General features: G+C 46.7%; 1 protein-coding gene across 2 annotated transcripts in view; it reads right to left on the bottom strand.

The window, feature by feature from the left end:
• The window catches only part of LOC144668550 (paladin-like), a 257,514-nt gene extending 253,981 nt beyond the window's left edge, over nucleotides 1–3,533 (bottom strand). For both annotated transcript variants that reach the window (XM_078530692.1, XM_078530693.1), the window contains exon 1: nucleotides 3,293–3,533. The gene's annotated coding sequence lies outside the window, so the exon portion shown is untranslated. The remainder of the gene's footprint in view (nucleotides 1–3,292) is intronic.
• Nucleotides 3,534–22,597: the final 19,064 nt, after the last annotated feature.

The raw sequence follows: 22,597 nt of genomic DNA, 5'->3' as shown, positions 1-22,597 counted from the left end.
TTTCTTTAGCTTTTGTTTTCCTTTCCTGTTCACCCTCCCCCACACCCCCACGTCCCCAACACCCCCAGACCCCTCGCTTTCCCCAAGGCACTGCCTCGTGCAGGGGAGATCTGGACCAGAACTCCAGAGACCCAGGGTAATGCTCTGGGGACCAGGGTTCAAATTCCACCACGGCAGATGGTGAAATTTGAATTCAATAAAAAAAAAATCTGGAATTAAAAGTCTGATGATGACCATGAAAACATTGCCGATTGTCAGAAAACCCCATCTGGTTCACTATTGTCCTTTAGGGAAGGAAATCTGCTGTCCTTACCTGGTCTGGCATACATGTGACTCCAGACCCACAGCAATGTGGTTGACTCTTAAATGCCCCCTGAACAAGGGCAATTAGGGATGGGCAATAAATGCTGGCCTAGCCAGCGACACCCATATTCCATAAACAAGTTTTAAAAATTCCAATTCAAATAGGTGTGACAGTAATTGTTTTCCCCCCACTTCTGTAGTGTTAAATCTCACAGTGGTGTGCACCCAACAGCCTTGCTGCAAACTTCAGATATTTGGGGAAATGCTAGATATACATATTTACAGAGATGTGTTAGATACAATCATATATATAGAGAGAGAGAAGGAACTAGCATTAATATCGTACCATGACCTGAGGACATCCTGAAACACTACATTATCAATTAATTATTTTTTTAATGAAATCTAGGCACTGCTGGTGTTCTGTCGAAAAATACTGTAACTCATTTTGTACACATCAGAATGCCACAAACAGCAAATAAGATAAATGAGCAACTAATCTCTTTTTAGTGAGGGATGACTATCAGCCAGCAAGCCAGAAGAACGGGAAAAACTCAGCAGGTCTGGCAGCATCGGTGGAGAGGAGCACAGTTGACGTTTCGAGTCCTCATGACCCTCATGAGGACTCGAAACGTCAACTGTGCTCCTCTCCACCGATGCTGCCAGACCTGCTGAGTTTTTCCAGGTATTCTTGTTTTTGTTTTGGATTTCCAGCATCCGCAGTTCTTTGCTTTTAAGCCAGAAGAACTCTCCTGTTCTTCTTCAAATAATGCCGTTAGACCTGCCACATAAATGTTCAGCTGAACAGCCAGGCAGGACTTTGGCACTATATGACTACATAGTAATACAATTAATCCAGGTAGATACAAGGAACAGATTCCGGCATTTTACACTTCCTACGGTCAGCTGTAGCTGTGGTAGCACTCTCACCTCCAAGTTCATGCCCCACTTCTGAGACATGAAGGCAAAGTCTAGGCTGGCACACTGAAGGAGTACTGCACTGTCAGAGATGTTGTCTTTCAGATGAGACATTAAACCCAGGGACCGTCTGCTCTCTCAGGTGGACGTAAATTGTAAAAAGATCCACATGGCACTATTTCAAAGAAGAGCAGGGCAGCTCCACTCCGTGTCCTGGCCGATACATGTTGCTCAACCTCCTCCAGGTACCATGCCCTAAGAGGGCCTTGACAATCATGGACTTCTATTGGATTGGTCCATGGTTATGCTTGGCAAAGTACTGCAGTGGTTTGCTGTTGCCTTCCACAGTCTGACTGACCAGGAAACTCTCCCGCTCTTACCGCCTGCCAACAGGCACATCGGAAGGATTTACAGGCTGATAATCAACCTATTTGGCCACGTTATGAATATACCTCCCATGGCCATCAAGCCCTGAAGTGGGGACTTGAACCTGGAGCTTCTGGCCCAGAGGTATGGACATCGTGCAGAGGCATCGTGCCACAAGATCTCCCCATTGCTTGACCAACATAATTAAATCAGATTATTGTTGTCTCATTGCTTTTTGTAGGACCCTGCTGAATGAAATGTTGGCTGCCACATTTCCATACATTACAATGGTGGCTGAACAAGTATTTAATTGACTGTAAAGTGCTTTGAAGTGTCCTGAGGTCATGAAAGGCACTAAGTAAATACAAGCTTTTCCTATCTGACCTTATGTCTCCTAATGGAAATTACAAAGGACCAGCAAATGTCAAAAAAAATGTTTCCATTAAGCGCCTGTTAAAATCTATTAATCAATCTACTTTAGTAAAATGTGAAAATTCACTACATGATTTTTTTTTTTAATTCTATCTTCCGAAAACAAGTGAATGTCCTGTTTAGGTGAACACTAATAACACTCAATAACATGCAGAAGTCTTCCTGTTTATCTCTTTTGTAAAGTCAGCAATACTGGTGGTTGCAGTGCACTGCTTATGCAATGTTAGTGGTATCTGCACATCCTGTTTTTGCAGCCTGGATGTGCCCCTGTTTCCTTTAGCTTGGGCTACCAGTTTTCGTTGGAGTTTCTCTTGTTTTTGTCTTCCCTTCCTGTTCACCCACCCCTTGCCCCGCACCACCACCTCCCCCTCCGTCACCAGATCCCTCACTTTCCCCAGGGCACCGCCTTGTGCAGGGGAGATCTGTGGGCCCGGGTACCTTACACAATCTCACCCATACCGTCACACCTGAGTCTAGATGGCAAATGCCCTTACCTGAACCCAATCCAACCCTCGCCCAATATGATCATGTGGCACACAGTCAGGAAAGGTGATAAACCCACTAGAAAAATCAGGGATGCTCTTTCTGTGACCGTGCTCAACTCTATAGCGACTTGCATTTATATAGCACCTTTCACAGCCTCAGAACATCCAAAAAGCTCTTCACAGTCAATGAAGTACTTTTGAAGTGTAGTCATGGTTTTAATGTGGGGAAATGCACTAGCTAATTTGTGCACAGCAAGATTCCACACATAGCAAAGTGAAAATGACCAGATAATCTGTTTTCATGGTGTTGATTGAGGGGTAAATATCCTCCCTTGTTCTTCGAAATAGTACCATGGGATCTTTGACATCCACGTGAGAGAACAGCCGGGACTTTGGTTTGACACCACATCCAAAAGACAGCACCTCCAACAATGCAGCACTCCCTCAGTGGTGCACTGGGGTGTCAGCCTTGGCTTTGCACTCGAACTGACGATACCTTCAGAGATCATAAAGCCAGCCCAGAGCAGATGCAAAAAGCCTCTTAACACGGTTATACCAACTGGACCGGCATGGTAGCCTTCCCATTAAATACCCGTTCTCCTTGAAGCACTCATCCTTATGTTAATCACTTCCCATTTTACATACAACATCAATCGCTATTGAATGAAACTCGGTGGCAGAGGCAGAGTTTTGAAAGCAAAAAGCTCAATTGTTAGTTAAAGCAGGAACAGAATTTTTTTTTTGGTGGGGCGGGGTGGGGGTGGTGGAGTGGGGGGGGGGGTGATTACCTGAGCCAGTGGTTTCGCAAGCAAACATTCAATTCCCTTTTTTTAACAGCTCACTTCAGCAGCACTGGGACACGCTGGAAGGATTTCAGATGTGAAAAGGGCGCTGTCTTTGCAACATCTCGATAAGAGTCCCCCCACAGTCAGCAGGTTTGTAAAGTTGCAGGGCTGATCATCGTGAAGTCCAGTCACATTCATCAGGACAGGCAGCCCAGTGCTCAGTGTCTGTCATCCGCTCTCTCTCTCTCTCTACACACACACAGACATCACTACTAACATTGGGCAAGACTCAACAACCAGAGAATGTGAGGGTGTGTCTTTGCAAAGCAGAAATTCATCAGCAGCTCTGCCAATCACAAAACTCCCCTCTGGCAAACAACCAGTCCTGCTCCGCCCCAGTGAAATTAAGGTGCAAATCCTTCACACACTCACACACACACACACACAGAAAGTCGCTGGGTGTTCAATACTTACAGCTACTGATTCTTGCACTTTGAAGTTTGTAAGGGTTTTTTCCACCCCCCCTCCCTTGGCTGTCAAGCTAACCAGCCCCTGTTTCTGTTTCTAGCTGTTGCGGGTGAGAGACCCATTCTCTCACACACACACACACAGAGAGAGAGCCTCTGCTTTTAAATCACCAGGGAGACAGCAACCAGCCCTGTCCAGGATGATCCCTTCTCTGCTCCTCCTGTGATGCTGCTGCAATCGATCAGCCAGCATCCCCCCCCCCACCCCCCAACCACCGGATCACACAGGTCGTCGACTTGTCTCTTGTGCATTGTAAAAACCAGAAAACGCTGCAGAATCACTCAGCATCTGCCAGAGAAATCAGAAAGGGCAGGTTAAAGTAACTCTTCACCTATTCTCTCTCTCTCTCTCTGTGTCTCTCTCCACCCTCAAGAGTTCAGCACGCTGTACAAACTCCACATTTCGTAGGATGCCCGTTAAAATAATGGCATCACAGCATTGTTAGGGAGCCGAAGGAGGCCATTCGGCCCATCGCGTCTGTTCCAGCTCTCCAAATGAGCTACCTACTACCTTCTCCCCTTATCCCTGCACATTCTGCCTTTTCAGATAACAGTCTAATTCCCCTTCGAATGCAAAAACAGGTGGAGAAGAAAAGAGTCGACGTTTCGAGTCCTCACGACCCTTCAACAGGACACCAGTTCCGCAGTAGTTTTTTGTTTTTAATCCCTTTTGAGTGCTTCGGTTGAACCTGCCTCCACCACACACTCTCAGGCAGCGCATTCCAGATCCCAACCACTCCGCTGTGTGAGGTTTTTTCCTCATATCACCATCGCTTCTTTCACTAACTACGTTAAATCTGCGCCCTCTCGTTCTCGATCCTCTCACGGTTGGGAATAGTTTCTCCTGATCGACCCCGTCCAGACCCCTCATGATTTTGAATATCTCTATAAGAAAATAAGAACATCAGAAGCAGGAGCAGAAATGGCCATTCAGCCCTTCGAGCCCCTCTATTCAATGAGATCATGGCTAATCTTCTACCTCAACACCATTTTTCTGCACTAACTCCTCTCAACTTGCTTTTCTCCAAGGAAAACAGTCCTAATTTCTCCAATCCGTTTCATGACTGAAGTTCCTCATCCCTGGACTCATTCTCGTGAACCTCTTCTTCATCCTCTCTAATGACTAATTATTACTCAGAGAGAAAGAATGTGAATCCATGTAACATCTGTCTGTAAGGTCATCCCAAAGCACTTCACAAACAAGTTTTCTTTTGAAGTGCTGGTATTTCTTCAGACAATTCCAGGAGCTGGTACTGAGCACAGCAAGCTACCACAAGCACAAACAAGATGATGGCCCATTACTGAGTTTCGATGGTGTTGATTGAGGCAGTAATGTTGAATGAGACAATATTACAATGAAACCCTCACCATGGAGGTGAAGAGGCAGAGATTTGATATTACAAGTATATTTTGTATCAATAGTATAGCAGAACAAATGCAATTGTAAGTGCATATTTGCAGAGTGGCCTCTTGAATTTTACATTATGTAAGCGTAGATCTATCGTATATTGTAAACCTATGGTTCCCAATGCTCTCCACCACTGGCATCTCCTTCACCTCATGTCTGGCTCTGTTTTAGACTAATTAATTGATAGAGATGCCGTAATTAGTCCACAACTCCATGATGCATCATGTACCTATCAGGATGCTAGGTGATGTGCCTATCAGGATGCTAGGAGATGTGCCTATCAGGATGCTAGGTGATGCTAGACGTGCCAATCAGGATGCTAGGAGTTGCGCCTATCAGGATGCGAGGAGATGCTAGGTAATGCTAGGAGATGCGCCTATCAGGATGCTAGGAGAAGCTAGATGTGCCAATCAGGATGCTAGGAGATGCGCCTATCAGGATGCTAGGTGATGCTAGATGTGCCAATCAGGATGCTAGGAGATGCACCTATCAGGATGCTAGGTGATGCTAGATGTGCCAATCAGGATGCTAGGAGATGCGCCTATCAGGATGCTAGGTGATGCTAGATGTGCCAATCAGGATGCTAGGAGATGCGCCTATCAGGATGCGAGGAGATGCTAGTAATGCTAGGAGATGCGCCTATCAGGATGCTAGAAGCTAGATGTGCCAATCAGGATGCCAGGAGATGCTAGATAATGCTAGGAGATGTGCCTATCAGGATGTTAGGAGATGTGCCTATCAGGAGATGAACCTGTTTTGGACCTTTCTCATTGTTCGTCTTTCAATTCCTACATTTTTAAAGAACCAATAAATACCACACAGTGTGAAGGATGTGTTATTCCATCTCTTCTCTTCACAGGTGCTGACTGGTCTGCTCTGCATGTCCAATATTTCCTCTTTTCACTTTTCACACTTCCACTCTTTGTCATGTTTTTCATTTGTTATGCTATGAGCTCTGCCTAAAATTTCTCCCGTGGCTGATATGAGAACCAAATTCAATCCATGATTCGCACGACAGCCACTCCAATTCCGCTCTAAGGAGACCAATCTCAGCTTTTTTAACATGTCCACGGAACTGAAATCGCCATCCCTGGTACTATTCCGGCAAATCTTCTCCGCACCCCCTCCGAGAGTGTGAAATTTTAAACTGGGAACACTATCGTGTAGTAAAAAAGAAAATATTGATACAATGTCTTTCGTGACCTCAGGACACCCCAAAGTCCTTATGACCAATACTCTTGAAGTGTAGTCTCTGATGTAATGTCGGAAATGTGAAACTGATAAGTGCACAGTACAGAGATAACAATCAGATAATCTATGGTCAGCAACCCGAATAGCTAACTCTGTTTCTCTCTCACAAATGCTCATTATATCCAGCGTCCACAGTATTTTCCTTTGCTATTTTTATGAACTTTACTAAAGGGTAAAAATTGGCGAGGACATTGAGGAGGCCTCACCTGCTCTTCTTAAGAGCATTGCTGTTATTAAATCTTGTCCTTTTACCTGAGAAGGCAGGTGGAGGGTCTCAGTTTTATGTCTCATCCGCGAGATGACACCCCAGACAATGCTGCACCCCTTCATTACTGCACTGGAGTATCAGCCTTGATGAGGCACTCAAGTCACACTGTGTTGGGGTTTAGAATCTACAACCTCAAACCCAGAGGCATAAGTATTATCACTGAGCCACATCTGATAGACCAATAATTGAGATATAAATGTTTGAGTGCAATTTTCCCTTTCCTGTTTTTTTTTTGCTCACATTATCCATTGTGCACCGGTGTAAGTTTCACCAGTGCAAATTCTGCACATTCTGTTCAAGGTGCACCTTGTAATAGCTCCGTTATTCAAATGCAAATGTCAAATATCAGGTGCAAAATTGGTCAATAGGCGTCTCCTTGAAGTAAACTGCCTCATCGAGGCAATTGTCAAATGATCTCAAACAATGAGACTTGAGATCTGAGTCAGATTTCCTGCCCATGGAAAGGAACAAGCTTTGAAGTGACACAAAACAAGCTAAATACCATCTCTAAGATTATAAGGTCAAAGAAAACACAACACAAACACCTTGATTACCACCCACAGGAGAAGAAAGAGAGAAACTCATGAGAATTCTAACAGGCGATCAGATAAGGCAATAAACCAGCTTCTTCTGTGAGCTGTCAACTGTGACTCCGTTGGTCACCCTCTTGTCTCTGAATTACAAGGTTCTGGGTTCAGGACCCACTCCAGGGCTTGAGCACAAAAATCCACACTGACATTCCAGTGCGGTACTGAGGGAGTGCTACACTGGCAGGGGTGTTGTCTTTTGAATGAGGCATTAAACCGAGGTCCCATCTGGCTGCTTGTGTGGATGTCAAAGTGCTATTTCGAAGAAGAGCAGGGGAGTTATCCCTGATTCTGAAGAAGAGTCATATCGGGCTCGAAATGTTAACTCTGTTTCTCCCTCCCCAGATGCTGCCAGACCTGCTGAGCTTTTCCAGCACTTTCAGTTTTTATTTCAGAGTTCCAGCATCCACAATATTTTGTTTTTATTTTAGTTATTCCTGGTCTCCTGGTCAATGTTTGTCATTGCTAAAAACAGGTTACCTGGTCATTATCACATTGCTGTTTGTGGGAGCTTGCTGTGCACAAATTGGCTGCTGCATTTCCTACATTACAGTAGTGACTACACTTCCAAAAGTATTTCATTGGCTGTAAAGCGCTTTGAGACAACCAATGGCTGTGAAAAGCCCTACAGAAACATCGTGTCTCCTGCTATTGCACAGGAACAAGAAGTCCACCTGTAGGCGCATGCGCGGTGCCGCTAATGTCACCCATTGTCCATCGAGCACCCACCGCCCATTCACTGCTTCCCCTTTGCTGCCCCTCCTGCCGCTTTGCCTCACCCCCTCCTCGGCACCCCTCTCCTGACCCCTCTCGCCGCCCCACGCGCTTGAGCGAGGCAGCGAGGGCTCATGGGTCGGGAGTGGTGCCGCAAACAGGGCTGCGAGAGGGTAATAGACAAGAGGGGGCGGCGAGTGGGAGGTGAGCAGGGGCAAGTGGGGGGGGCAGTGAGTAAGGTGGTGAGAGAGGCAGTAAGGGGTTGGGAGTGGGGCACCAATTGGCATCTAGAACATTGTCCTTTGATGCAGGCTGCTCCCTGCTGCATCGCTGGCAATGGAGTCACCGGCACTGAGGCTGCACGTGTGGCGAATGTGCCCCCTAACAGGTGTGGTGGCAGCAAATGCAGCCCTGTAGAAATACAAGTCTTTCATTTCTCTCTTTGGTTCCTCTCTCACTGTCTTCAAGAGGATGGGGAGAAAATTCGCAAGATTTTGTTCTGACTAATGTTTGCCTTTGGAGGCCTCAGTGCTCTTAGGAGCTTCTTGATTGAAAAGATGTTTTCCTCTTTTTAAGATATTTATTCTCTTTCCCTTTCTCACATACTAACCCCTAATACCAAAAGACAATGAACCTGTGAGTCCGCAGGGAGTGAGTCCGCGGGGAGCGAGTCCGCGGGGAGTGAGTCCGCGGGGAGCGAGCTCTCGGGGAGTGAGTCCGTGGGGAGTGAGTCCGCGGGGAGTGAGTTCGCAGGGGGTGAGTTTGCAGGGAGTGAGCTCGCAGGGAGTGAGTCCGCGGGGAGTGAGTTCGCAGGGGGTGAGTTCATGTCTATCAAACACTCCTTACTTATGGGGCTGTGTCAACTGGAGCTTTCAAGGCTGAAATGAATGGATATTTGTTGGGTAAAGCTATCCGGGCTTGTGGTGCTCAGGCAGGTACATGGATTTGAGGTAGAGATCTAATCGAGGGGATGAATGGCCTCCTCCTGTTCCTCTGGGAAAGGATTTGGCCTTGTCTCAGCATCTCCCTAGCTAACCCAAGGCCTACTGATGCCCTTCAGGGAAGACAATCTGCTCCCAGCTGCCCAGGCCAATCTGGCCAACATTTAACTCTACTCCATACCCCATACTCCACAGGGCATCGTTGACACTTGGTGTCCGCTGAAATGATTTTAAGCTAAAGAGGTGGATAGATTCTTGGTAAGCAAAGGGGTGATAGGTTATCGGCAGTAAGCGGGATGCAGATTTGAGGTTACTATCAGATCTTATTAAATGGCGGAGCAGGCTCGAGGGGCCGAATGGCCTAATCCTGCTCCTTGCTCGTATGTTGTAAAATGAAGCAGTCAGTACCCATGAGAAAGGCCCATCACTACCTCCTCGGGACAGCCAGCAACAGGCAACAAGTGCAGCCTCCCAGCACTGCCCTGAGAGCAAATCAAAGACAAAATGCAGTGGGTAATGGGTGGGGTCTCCCCATTTTGATGCCCAATGATGCAGGGTTTGCTGGGTGCAGCCAAGAGGACTATGTTTATGCACCTGGAGGAGATACGCCTGGCATAGTCGCTAAATCGCCATGCGTTGTTGTGACTGTCAGCCTCACGGACCAGTGTTCAATCCCTGATCCGTTGTCTTAGTCAATGTCGGCGGTAGAAATAATTATTTACCTCAGAATCCCTCGGGCTGGCGAGTTGTGGAGACGGAGGGAGGGTGGGGGAGGGAGGAGGGGAAGAGAGAACATCAGCATGGGTTTGCACTCCGCCTAGCCATCTGATGAGCACTGCCAAGTGCATACACATTAGGGGTAGAGCAGGATTGGGCCCAATGAGGATGGTCTACATGGTCAGGTGATCCAACAGCAGTCATTGTCCACTTCTGCACATGAATAGCCGCCAACTGGATAAAGGGCTATTGTCATATCGGAACCAAAGCTCAGCATCAGTCAATGCCTTTGAGAGAGCAAGGGTGTGAGATAAATATAAGGGCAAATTGTCGGGAGAGTGAATCGAAAGAACAGACAGATCAATGGGATAATGTCTGTCACAGCACAGTGCAGTGAAGCACAACGCATTGTGCTACACTGTGGTAGGATGCCATTTAACATCTGCAATCCCTCAAAGACTCAGCTCCAGGTCAATACAGTGCCAGAGTTGAGATGGAAAATGTTGGGAGTATTTGTGTATGGGAGCCCTTTGCAAGTGTTGGTGCTTTTGGCGGCAATAGAGAGGACTGTTCCTGAAGAAAACAGTGCTTCAGCTGAGAAAAATGTATTATAACATAGATCGAGAGGAGGGGCATGGTAATCAGTCACTGAAATTGGAATTCTTCTGCCTCAGCTTGTAGCTTACAGTTCAACCAGGATCAAAGGGGCAGATATTGAGGGAGCAATCCTCCTCTTTGGGGCGGAGTTACAGCAGGGTGGGAATTCCACCCCTCATTCTGTATCTGCCCCTTCCCAACCCATCTCTGTGGGTTAGGATTTATTATATATGTGCAGCAGGCTCCTTCCTTTCCCCCCAACCCCCCCGCACCAATGTCGCACTCCGCACTTCATCTCACCTCCTACCAATGAGATCCCCTTGCATTCTCCTACAGTCCTTGCACGCCAGTTAAGAGAATCTATGCTCAAATGGAATCTGCCTCAGCACCTACTCAGCCGCCTTCCCAACCCTACCCTTAAATCCTGGTGGATTTTATCCTCTGTGCATCTGGGAACAGGCAAAGAAAACACTCTCCCACTCGCCGGCCTTGGAAAAAAAAGAGGTTAATTCGGCAAGACAAGATGGGCTGAATGGCCTCCTTCTATGATTTTTTTTCATGGAGAGGGTACAGGGGGCCTTGACTTAACATTTCATTAGAAAGACAACACCTCCAAAAGTGCAGCACTCCACTGGAGGGTCAGCCGGGATTTTTGTGCTCAACTCCTGGAGTGGGGTTTGAACCCACAACCTTCTGACTCAGAGTGAGAGCAATACCAACCGAGCAACATTCTCCATGATGGTTTCCAATGCAGCCTCTCAGCCTGCGGACAAGTTAAGAGACAGACTTTTTTATTCATTCATGGGATCTAGGCTTTGCTGACAAGGCCAGTACACATTTACACCATTTTACAGTTCAACAGTGGCCCCATTATTAATTAAAAGGGCTTACAAGCTGTCTTGGGAGTTTATATTACATCCTTAAACAGGCAGGTTTAACAACATTTCAAAGCCAGATTTCATTAAATGGAATGTAAATATGTCCCATTGCTAGTCTCCAAATTATGTGTTAAAGATGAACCAGCTTTGTAATGTAAACAGGGGCTGTAGAATTGATAGTCAGGTTATTTAACCCAATAGTTACTGGGCTTCTAACCACTGAAAACCATCAGTTCATAGGTTGTGTGCACCGTCTATATGATATTAAACCAAATAGATCAGAAAGTCCTAGATTTAACACTGAGTTACGGTGGTTATGAGGGGCATGGACAGGGTGGATAGGGAGCAGCTGTTCCCCTTAGTTGAAGGGTCAGTCACAAGGGGGCATAAGTTCAAGGTGAAAGGCAGGAGGTTTAGGGGGGGATGTGAGGAAAAACTTTTTCACCCAGAGGGCAGTGATGGTCTGGAATGCGCTGCCTGGGAGGGTGGTGGAGGCGGGTTGCCTCACATCCTTTAAAAAGTACCTGGATGAGCACTTGGCACGTCATAACATTCAAGGCTATGGGCCAAGTGCTGGTAAATGGGATTAGGTAGGTAGGTCAGGTGTTTCTCACGTGTTGGTGCAGACTCGATGGGCCGAAGGGCCTCTTCTGCACTCTGTGATTCTGTGACTGTCGAGTATCTCAAGTGATTTAAGTGTTCCTGGGGTACAGCGGAGAAAAATAAGCCAGGGTTCTGGTTCCAGGTTGCTGTCTCTTGCGACTTACTGGAAGTTCTGTGTGCCTAATGACCATGAATACAACTGGGCTTCTATCCCAGAACTGTAAAGGGAGGTGGGCCTGCTGGACTCACTGTCCATCCACCTCCAATGCCCCCTTAGGCCTGCCTTGGGAGGCAGCAGCCCCAACTCCAACCTGTGCCCGCCTCCTACAGATGAAAGTACGGTGGGTGGGCACTGCCAGGGCAGAGGCAGGATGCTGGATTTGGGGAAATTCCTGACTCCTGATTACTGCCTGGAAGGTGAAAATCCAGCCCCACTGTGCCTGTGCCATCACCAAAACCACCTATTCCCACCTCTGTGGCATCGCCAGACTTTGCCCCATCTCAACTCACCAGCCATTGAAACCTTCATCTATGCCTTTGTTACCTCTTGACTTGACAATAGTCCAATACACTCCAGGCCGCCTTCCCACGTTCTACCCTTCATTAACCTGAGGTCCTGCAAAACTCTGCAACCCAAGTCCAAACTCACACCAAGTCCTTTTTTTTAATTCGTTCATGGGATGTGGGCGTCGCTGGCTAGGTCAGCATTGATTGCCCAGCCCTAATTGCCCTTGAGAACTGATTGGCTTGCTAGGTCATTTCAGAGGGCAATTATGAGTCAACCACATTGCTGTGGGTCTGGAGTCACATGTAGGCCAGACCAGGTAAGGACGGCAGATTTCCTCCCCTAAAGGACATTAGTGAACCAGATGGGTTTTTACAACAATTGGCGATGGTTTCATGGCCATCATTAGGCTTTTAATTCCAGATTTCTTTTATTGAATTCAAATCCCATCTGCCGTGGTGGGATTCAGACCCCAGGTCCTCAGAGCATTACCCTGGGTCTCTAGATTACTAGTCTGGTGACATTACCACCCTGTTCACTCATTACCCCTGTCCACATTGGGTTTATGTTGGCTCTCAGTTAAGCAATTCCTCAATTTTAACGTTATTGGCTCCGTTTTCAAATCACCCCACCCTATCTCTGTAATCTCCTCCAGCCTCTGAGATTACAGCACTCCTCAAATGCTGTCCTCTTCAGTATTCCCAATTTTAATCGCTCCACCTCTGGCAGCCGTGCCTTCAGCTGCCAAGGCCACCAAGCTCAGGAAACCCCTCCCTAAACATCTGTGCCTCTTTTTCCTCCTTTAAGAAGCTCCTTAGAACCCGCCTCTTTGACCAAACATAATCCTTCATACCTCCTCATGTGATTCAATGCCAAATCTTGTTTGATAACTCTCCTGTCAATCGTCTTGGGACATTTCACTACATTAATGGTGCTTTTTTAATTGCAAGCTGTTGTTACATCTGCTTTGGAAAATAAGTTCTTAGTATTGTTGCATCTGATCATAATCTCAGCTGCTTCTTCAAGATCGTTGGGACAATTTTTAACAACCCATACATATTTTAACAATAAGGACACCTGAGCAAGTTCCTTAGGTGTCTTTAAGTTACCATACACCATCCACCATACACAACAACCTCTAATTCATCAAATGAAAAGCAGACGGGAATTGAGACCAGGCCAGCCTGATGGCTATTTATTTTTTTATTCATTCATGGGATGTGGGTGTCACTGGCGAGGCCCATCCCTAATTGCCCTTGTTCAGAGGGCAGTTAAGGGTCAACCACATTGCTGTGGGGTTGGAGTCACATGTAGGCAGACCAGGTAATGACAGCAGATTTCCTTCTCTAAAGGAACATTAGTGAACCAGATGGGTTTTTACAACAATTAGTAAAGGTTTCATGGTCATCATCTGACTTAATTTCAGATTTTTTTTATTGGATTCAAATTTCACCATCGGCCATGGTGGGATTTGAACTCACATTTCCCTAGGTTTTCCTAGTGACAATACCGCTGTGCCACCACCTCCCCTTATTGATGAGACACTCCCCACTATGCATAGCGAGAAGGAAAGTCTGTAACGAGCCTCAACATCTGGATGACTTACTTATGCCTGGTCATCAAGTACCGCTCACCGTATCTGGAGGACAATGGGGAGAGGTTGGTGTAGTGGTCACCTCATTGGACTAGTAATCCAGGAGCTCAGGCTAATGTTCTGTGAATAAAAACAGAAAATGCTGTTTAAAAAAAAAACTCAGCAGGTCTGGCAGCATCTGTGGAGAGAGAAACAGAGTTAATGTTTCAAATCCAATATGATTCTTCTTCAGAACTGAAGTTCCGAAGAAGACTCATTTTGGACTCAAAACATTAACTCTGTTTCTCTCCCTCTGCCAGACCTGTTGCGTTTTACCTGAACTCTCTGTTTTTATTTCAGGTTTCCAGCATCCGCATTATTTTGCTTTTATTTTAATGCTCTGTGGTCGCAGGTTCAAATCTCACCACAGGAGCTGGTGGAATTTAAGTAATAAATCTGGAATATAAAGCTAGTCTCAGTAATGGTGACCATGAAACCATCATCGATTGTTGTAAAAACCCATCTGGCTCGCTAATGTCCTTTAGGGGAGGAAATCGCCGTCCTTACCTGGTCTGGGTCTACATGTGACTCCAGAGCCACAACAATGTGGTTGACTCTTAGCTTCCCTCTGAAATGGCCTAGCAAGCCACTCAATGAAAGGGCAATTAGGGATGGGCAACAAATGCTGGCCTTGCCAGCGACAACCATTTCCCACAAAAGAAGAATAGAAAAAAAAGCTTTTGCATAGGGAATATGGACTGTAGCATGGATTCTGTATGAAGCCATGTCCGTGTGTGTGTGTGTGTGTGTGTGTTGTGTGTACAAAAAAAAACACAAACACACACGGAAAATTAATAGCTCTCAAGCCCAATAAATAACATGAGCAAAAATAGCTTGGAGTATTCACCTTTGTAAATTCACTTCAGAGGGTGACAGAAGAGGCTAATGATCGAGATCTACAAATGCCGAGATGAAAGACTTTGAAAACGCTCCTGCTGTGGAGATAAAAGCGACCTTGGATTCCACCCTTGTTAATGAGAAGAACAGCATAGCTCCAGATCCTCCATCTAGTCAAGATGAATTCAGAAATTTACAGCTGGTACCAAAATAGGAGATGTAGTCAATTCTTTAGAAACTTATAAAAGCTACAAAGGACTTCTGAGAAAATGGGGGAAGTGGGCTAAAACAATAGAAGATGGAATTTTCAATGTCATTAAGCGTGAGGTAAATCAATAACTGCAGCAATTATATCCCAAATGGAAGTAGACTCAGTTCTGGGGAAGAGCAGAGGGATTTGGGGTATAGGCTCACAAGACATTAAAGCAAAATGCTGGTCAGATTTGGGGGAAAAAAAGCGAATGGAATTCTAGACTTTATCACAAAGGATGTAGAATATAAAAACCGAGAGGTTATGATGAACCTAAATAAGGCCTCAGTTAGAATAGTCTGTGCAGTATTTGGCACCACAGGACATTGAAGCTATTGAGAGACATTACAATCAAATTCACTTGGATGCTGTCTGCTATGAGGAAATACACGAGGAAAACTTGAGAAATTGGGGCTTTTGATGTTAAGACAACCCAGATTACAGAGTCATACAATGGAAGAGTTAGATGAAGTAGGATGTGAGGAGGCTCGTGTGTCCCTAGCATGGATCAGCTGGACCGAATGGCCTGTTTCTTGACTGTAAAATCCATGTAAGCTATGTAAAGCGTCTATAATTACGAAAGGATAGTTAAGGCAGCCGGAAGCAAACTTGCCCCAGTAGGTGACAGGTCAAGAACGAGGGGTGGTAGAGGCAAGAGTGAATCTAAGAGATCTAGAAGGGTATTGCTGGGAAAAGAGACATGCTTTTGAAGCTTTTCATCTTGGACTCATCAGGACAGGTTGGCAAGAGTACCGAATGTAAAAGGGGGACAACAATTTGGTATTCTTGCGAACCTGTCCTGATGAGTCCAAGATGAAAAGCTTCAACAGCATGTCTCATTTTTCCAGCAACACTCACGTTCTGTACGAACAAACCACCAGATTTAGGAGAACAGAGGGTGGATGAACCTTGTTAAGTGTTGCAAATCTGTGTGATTATCTCAAGGGTTTCAGGGTAAAAATAGACCTTTGATTTTTTTTTTCTTAAAACATGAAAGACAGTGAAAGATGAGCTTTTGACCTTGTGTTCACAAAATCCTGACAGAAAATACTGTATATAAAAAGGAAGTTTATTTATGGAACTTACGTTTATTAAAACTGACATTTTTTCTGTTGCTTCAGACTCCCTGTTAACCTCCTTAAGGTGAAGCACTAACTCTTCAACATTTTCTCAGCCAATTTCCCTGAAGAAAACATATTTAGGTTGACAAAGTTTGCTAAAACAACTCACCTTTCAAAACGGAACCTTGCGAAATGTTCTGAATGGTAATCTCCCTTCAATGTTCATACTAAAATCGGTACCTGTTCATTGAAATGGATTTCTGTACCTACTTGTTCACAGAGCTACAATAAGCAAGGAAAACTTAGTCTATTGTCCAGATACCAGTGGGTATAGGCTCCTAAAGCATGAGAGTTGGAGGGATTTGGGGAGAGGATTCCAGAGCATGGCATCTAGGGATCTGAAGGCCACAGCCAATTTGTGCACAGAAAGATCCCACAAACAGCCATGTGCTAATGACCCAGACGATCTGCTTTGGTGATGTCCGTTGGAGGATAAATGTCGGCCATGAAAGGGAGGAGGAAACGTCTGAAGATTTTGGGGTGGGGTGAGAGGTAGGGCTAGAGGGGGCTGCAGAGATGGGGAGGGGGTGAGACTTTGAAGGGATTTAAACTCAAAGGGTGAGATCTCTAAATTGAGGCATTTGAGGATTGGAGGTCAATGTTGGTCATGGAGGGCAGGCATAACAGGGGAAGGGTTCTTGCTGCGGAATAGGATTCCGATATCAGATGAGCTGAAGTTTACAAAGTGTGGATGACTGGAGGACAGCCAGAGAAGCATTGAGGTATTAGAGTCTGAAGGTGAATCAGGCATGGTGAAGGTTTTAGCTGGGTTGAGAAAGTGGTGGAATTGGGTGATGTTAGGGAGATGGGGATAGGCAGCCTCTGTGATAGAGTGGATCAGGGTTTGGAAACTCAGCTCGGGGTCAAACAGAACAGTCTCCATTGGTGAAGAAACACATTATTGATTTATTTTCCAGAGTCCAACTGAAAAAAGAAATCATTTTATCTGGGAAGATCTCTTCTAGACTTCTTCTAAAACTGTCTGGTCCCACGCTCTTAGCAAGGATCCACACTCACAGTGAGCGTGAGTTAGAGAGAGGACTGCACTGTTGGAGGTGAGGGGGCTGCACTGCTGGAGGTGGGGGGGCCACGCTGTTGGAGGTGGGGGGGGCTGCACTGTTGAAGGTGGGGGGGCTGCACTGTTGGAGGTGGAGGGGCTGCGATGTTGGAGGTGGGGGGGCTGCGATGTTGGAGGTGGGGGGGCTGCGATGTTGGAGGTGGGGGGGCTGCGATGTTGGAGGTGGGGGGGCTGCGATGTTGGAGGTGGGGGGGCTGCGATGTTGGAGGTGGGGGGGCTGCACTGTTGGAGGTGGGGGGGCTGCACTGTTGGAGGTGGGGGGGCTGCACTGTTGGATGTGGGGGGGGCTGCACTGTTGGAGGTGGGGGGGCTGCACTGTTGGAGGTGGGGGGGCTGCACTGTTGGAGGTGGGGGGGCTGCGATGTTGGAGGTGGGGGGGCTGCACTGTTGGAGGTGGGGGGGCTGCGATGTTGGAGGTGGGGGGACTGCGATGTTGGAGGTGGGGGGACTGCGATGTTGGAGGTGGGGGGACTGCGATGTTGGATGTGGGGGGGCTGCACTGTTGGAGGTGGGGGGGCTGCACTGTTGGAGGTGGGGGGGCTGCGATGTTGGAGGTGGGGGGTCTGCGATGCTGTCTTTCAGGTGAGCCTTTAACCCGATGCTTTCTCAGGTGAGAGGAGGTGGTGACCGGGTGTTACTTTGACAATGAGCAGGCGAGTTCTCCCTCGCGTCATGACCGATATCTGTCCCCCAACAGCTACAGTAAAGCAGGTCACATGGCTCAATATCACATTGCCCCCTGTGGGACCCTTTTGTGCACAGATTGGCCGCCACGTTTCTGACATCACAACCGTGACTACCCTTCGAAAGCATTTCATTGGCTGTAACGTGGAGCTGTTTGGGGCACCCTGAGGCCGGGAAGGGCGCCATACCAATGCAAGCCCTTTCTAGCTTTGCAGCACCCGATTCACCGATTCAGCTGCAGCCCCTCCCCCCCCCGTCGGGAGCCCTTGGAAGGTGAGCTTACCTGCTCGCTCCAAGTCGTTGCGTTGGGTATGCCCACCCCGTGCCCACTCTGGTGTCCAAACACCACCCTCGCCGATAAACAGGGTAACGTCTGGCCCTGAGCAACATCACGGGAGGTCTGCTGGTGGATTCGAATTGTTATCAACCCAAACTGCAGCGACTTTTGGGCATTGTGTAGGTAACATTTCAAAGCAGTGATTCAGCTGCACACGAGGGCTGATAAAGACCATTCCTGAGCAAACTGACAGCCCAGTCTTGTTGCCAGGCTGTCTCCTAGCAACCAGTCCTCCGCTGTATGTATCCTGCTCATTTCACAACAGCTGATTTATTATTTATCTTGTACGATTTCAAAAGACGGTGCAGAAATCTTCCCCTGTTTGGTTTCATCGTTGGAAGCAAGGCTCTGTAAACCTGTTGACTTTAGCTGTACACCAGATGCGAGGGTACCATCCCCACTCTGAGTCACAAGGTGGTTCAAGTCTCACCCCCAGACACCTGGAGCACAAAATCCAGACTGAAGCTTCAGCGGAGTACTGCGGGATTGCTGCATAGTGGGAGGTGCCACCTCCAAGAGGAGTTAACCCGAAGCACCTTCTCAAGTGCGCACGAAAGATCCCATCACACCAAACTGAGGAGTTCTCGCTGGTGTCCTGCTTGATAGTTATCTACAGATGATCTGGTCTTATCTCATTGCTTTTTGTGGGAGCTTGCTGTGTGCAAATTGACTGGTGAATTTCCTATATTACAACAGTGGCTACACTTCAAGTCTCTCATTGGCTGTAAAGTGCTTTGGGACATCCTGAAGCCACGAATGATGCTATGCAAATGCAAATCTTTCTTCTTTTCTCCACTGCCTGACAGCCTGGTACCCTGAGCTACTGGGTAACTCAGCAGTTACAAACTGATTCTTCCCCCCTTTCATTCCCGCTACCCTCCCCATGGCCCACCCGGTGCTCCCCACATCCAAAGCTTGTCTTCCCCAATGCAAAAATGTTGCCAAATTATAGTTAGCAACAGCTGCCCACCTCCCCCCATCCCCCAACCGTGTCACAGGAGGCAGAGTGGTTGTCATGTTCAATGGTTCAACTATTCTGTGTTGGTTATGCAAGTCTAGCAACCGATCTATGCTAACTGTGCTTGATTGATTAGGCCTGGGTGTGGACTCAGAGTAAAGTAAACAGACACCAAAGAAAGATCTAGAAGATGAGCTCGAGTTGCAGTCGTCTGGTGATTGCTGAGATGTTTTAAAGTACTGTAAAGAAACCAGTTATAGGGTTAGAAACTAGTGTCTTCTCTTCATTGCTCTGAGGTAAATCGAGTATCTCAAATATACAACAAATCGGTGGATACACAGCAGTGCTGAAGACATCTGTCATTGGGATGGGGAGATTAGGCAGGAGGTTCACCACTAGTTTATAGTTTTGTGTGCCGAATCTGAATGATACCGGAGATTAGGGAATTTCTGTTTTGTGCAGTGACAGGGAAAAGCTGGAATTGTTTTCACTAGGAACAGGGAAGGTTAAGAGGAAATTTGATAGAGGCGTTCAAAATTCCAAATAGCTTTGATGGAGTAAATAAGGTGAAGCCGTGTCCAGTGGCGGAAGGGTTGATAACCTGGGCACACAGATCTACAGGAACAGTCAAAAGAACCGGGTGTGACATGAGGAAACTATTTTTAGGCAACAGGCCATGCCCTGGAATGCCCTGCGAGAAAGGACAGTGGAAGCCAATTCAAGAGTAACATCTAGAAGAGAATTGGATAAACACTTGAAGGAACAACATTTACAGAGTCATGGGGGATAAAGCAGCGGAATGAGACTGTCTGGATTGTTCCAATGAAGAGCCAGCACAAGCACGATGACCGAATGGCCTCCTCCTGTGCTGTGCCATTCGATGATTGTATGATTCTAAGTTGGTGGTGGCTTAATTTGTATGTTAACCGCCTCATTACCTATTTTTACAGCTCATACGGTGATAAGCTGCTCCGCTGGGGTGTCATTCCTGGTGGAAGTTCCCATATTAATGCATTAGAATAACCTCATAAGAACAATATGAACATAAGAACGCAAGAAATAGGAGCAGGAGTAGGCCATTCGGCCCATCGAGCCTGCTCCGCCATTCAGCACAATCATGGCTGATCTTGGGATTCAGCTCCAATTTCCCGCCTGCTTCCCATAATTTCCCTTAATTCCCTGAGAGACCAAAAATCTGTCAATCCCAGCCTGAAATGTGTTCAGCAATGGAGCATTCACAACCCTCTGGGGTAGAGAATTCCAAAGATTCACAACCCTTTGAGTGAAGAAATTCCTCCTCATCTCAATCCTAAATGATTGGCCCCCTTATCCTGAGACTGTTGCCCCCCCCTGTGTTTTAGATTCCCCGACCAGTGGAGACAGTCTCTCAGCCTCCGCCCTATCTAACCCCTTCAGAATCTTGTAGGTTTTAATGAGATCACCTCTCATTCTTCTAAACTCCAGAAAATATAAGCCCAATTTACTCAACCCCTCATCCCACAGATCAATTTAGTGAACCTTCACTGTACCACCTCCAATGCGAGTATATCCTTCCTTAAATGTGGAGATCAAAACTGCACACAGTACTCCAGAACTTGAGGGAGGCGATGGCGTAATGGTATTGCCATTGGACTAGTATTCCAGAGACCCAGGGTAATCCTCTGGGGACCTGGGTTCGAATCCTGCCACAGCAGATGGTGGAATTTGAGTTCAATAAAAATCTGGAATTAAAAGCCTAATGGTAACCATGAAACCATTGTTGTAAAAACCCATCTGGTTCACTAATGTCCTTTAGGGAAGGAAATCTATCATCCTTACCTGGTATGGCCTACATGTGAGTCCAGACCCACAGCAATGTGGTTGACTCTTAAATGCCCTCTGAACAAGGGCAGTTCAGGATGGACAATAAATGCTGGTCCAGCCAATGACACCTACATCGCCATGAATTAATAAATATTTTGTGCAGTGTCACAAAAACCCTGTATAATTGTACCAAGGCCTCTTTATTCTTGTACTCTAATCCCCTTGCAATAAAAGCCAGTTCAATGCCTGCATTAGAAAAAACAAGACAGCAAAAAAGTGCCATTAGCTTCCCAAGTATAACCAGCAATATATAACAACAGCTTGCATTTATATAGCACCTTTAACATAGTAAAATGTCCCAAGCTGCTTCACAGGAGCATTATCAAACAAAAATTTGGTGTCCCAAGTGAATTAGGGAGGTATTAGGACAAATGACCAGCTTGGTCAATTTTAAGGAGCATTTGAAAGGAAGAGGGAGAGTTAGAGAGGAGCAAAAATTTAGGGAAGGAATTACAGAGCTTAGAGCCTCAAGCCACCGAAGAGATGGCCACCAATGGAGGGGAGAAGGATGGGCAAGAGGCCAAAACTGTACCCCCCAAAGATGCACCTCAGAAAATATGTGCCAGGGACACACCTGAGAAACGCACTCCTTGACATGGATTGAGTTTTGGGAAGTGAAATACCACCACCTTGTGGAACTGTAGCAAACCTCTCCTCTGTCCCTTTTCAATGTCATTATTCCGTGGGGCAGATATTTTTGGCTGGTTGGGCGGGTGTGCGCCCCACCCGAACGAGCGTAAAACGACGCGCGATGACGTCGGGGCGAGCGTCCCGACATCACGGCGCACTCGGGCGATATTTCGGTTGGTGGGAGTGGGCGGGGGAGTCAGCAACGCGTCTGCCAACAATTAAGCAGCCTGTTAAGGCCCTGAATCAACTAATTGATAGGAATTCAGACGGAAAGGTCAAGCGGCCTTTGCATTTTTGGCGAAACCTCATCCGCGGCCCAGCCAGTGAAGCCCACATCCCGTGAATGAATTTTTAAAAAATTATTCACTACTTTTAGCAACTGGGTTTGTTGCACTTTTATGGACCATTTTTTGATTTTCCAGTGAGGCTCACCCACTGAGGGGGCATGGGTAAACCCTGGCATATCAGGCCTCAGGCCTTCTAAATTAACCAGGCCTGAAACCGGATGCGGCACCAGACCAAGTGTGACGCTTAGAAAGCAAGTGTGTCCCACTGAAAGGAAGAATGTGCATTTTTACAACGCCCTTTGCAACCTCGGCCCATCCCAAAAACACCCCCCGCCCAATAAGTACATTCGGATGTGTCATCAATCTTGTAAAAGCAGGACCGTCTTGCGCACAGTAAGCTCCCACAAACATTTGAGGGAAGGCAAATTAAATTGCTTTCCGTTGGCTTAATGAAGAGGCATAAAGATTGGCCAGGACATGTGGGGGAGAACTTTGCTCCGCTTACTGGAAATAGCGCTCTACATCCCCCTGAGAGTCCCTCAGTTTAACAGTCTCATCTGAAAGATGGCATCACTGACAGTGTAGCACCCCTTCAGTGCCACACTGCAGTGTCGGTTAAGATTATGAGGTAGAT

This window comes from Cetorhinus maximus, chromosome 27 (assembly GCF_964194155.1).
Source record: "Cetorhinus maximus chromosome 27, sCetMax3.hap1.1, whole genome shotgun sequence".
Lineage (NCBI taxonomy): Eukaryota > Metazoa > Chordata > Chondrichthyes > Lamniformes > Cetorhinidae > Cetorhinus > Cetorhinus maximus.
The sequence above is the reverse complement of the archived record's forward strand: the minus strand, read 5'-3'. Positions and strand labels throughout refer to the sequence as shown.